This window comes from Cricetulus griseus, chromosome X, assembly GCF_003668045.3.
Source record: "Cricetulus griseus strain 17A/GY chromosome X, alternate assembly CriGri-PICRH-1.0, whole genome shotgun sequence".
Lineage (NCBI taxonomy): Eukaryota > Metazoa > Chordata > Mammalia > Rodentia > Cricetidae > Cricetulus > Cricetulus griseus.
Window position 1 is genome coordinate 39,666,154 of NC_048604.1, and position 702 is coordinate 39,666,855.

General features: G+C 34.3%; 1 non-coding gene across 1 annotated transcript; it reads right to left on the bottom strand.

Moving 5' to 3' along the window:
* Positions 1 to 209: 209 nt before the first annotated feature.
* LOC113837834 lies at positions 210 to 316 on the bottom strand. The gene has a single exon (XR_003488542.1). It is a non-coding gene; the product is annotated as a U6 spliceosomal RNA (small nuclear RNA).
* Between the last annotated feature and the right edge of the window lie 386 nt (positions 317 to 702).

Sequence of the window (702 nt, forward strand, 5' to 3'; positions counted from 1 at the left end):
CTGGGTGGAGCTACTGGCCACTCAGGTGGGGATGATTGACTTTTTTTTCAGAAGTACATTCTTTTTATTTCTTTAGATATGCATATACAGATACATAAAAGAAATTTTACATTTCCTAAGATGACTCTCCATTTCTTCTACTTGTATTAAACTAATGCTCATAAAGATACTGAAGGACTGTTTCAAAAAACCTTATCTTCAGTAACCTCAAAAATATGGAACACTTTACGAATTTGCGTGTCATCCTTGTACAGGGGCCATGCTAATCTTCTCTGTATCATTCCAATTTTAGTATATGTGCTGCTGAGGCGAGCGCATGATTGACTTTTTAGAAATAATTTTAAAGACTAAAGGTCATAGAGATAGGAAGTAGAATGAAAGTTACTAGGGGCCAAGGGCATGACGGAATGAGTTGTTTAAAACATACATGGTTTCTGTGTGGGATTCTTGAAAATTTTCTAGAAATAATTTGTTTCATGGAAGTAATTAATGCAACTAATAGTACACTAAAAAGTGGTTAAAGTGGTAAATTGTATGTTATGTATATTCAACCACAGAAAACAAGATAAAATGTGAAAAGAAAGAGGAAGTATACTGAACAAGTATAGCTCATCCCATTTATGTAAGCAAAATATATGTATATCAGCACATGTATAGAAGAGCCTAGCTCATATCTCTGTGAGTTCGAGACCAGCCTGGTCT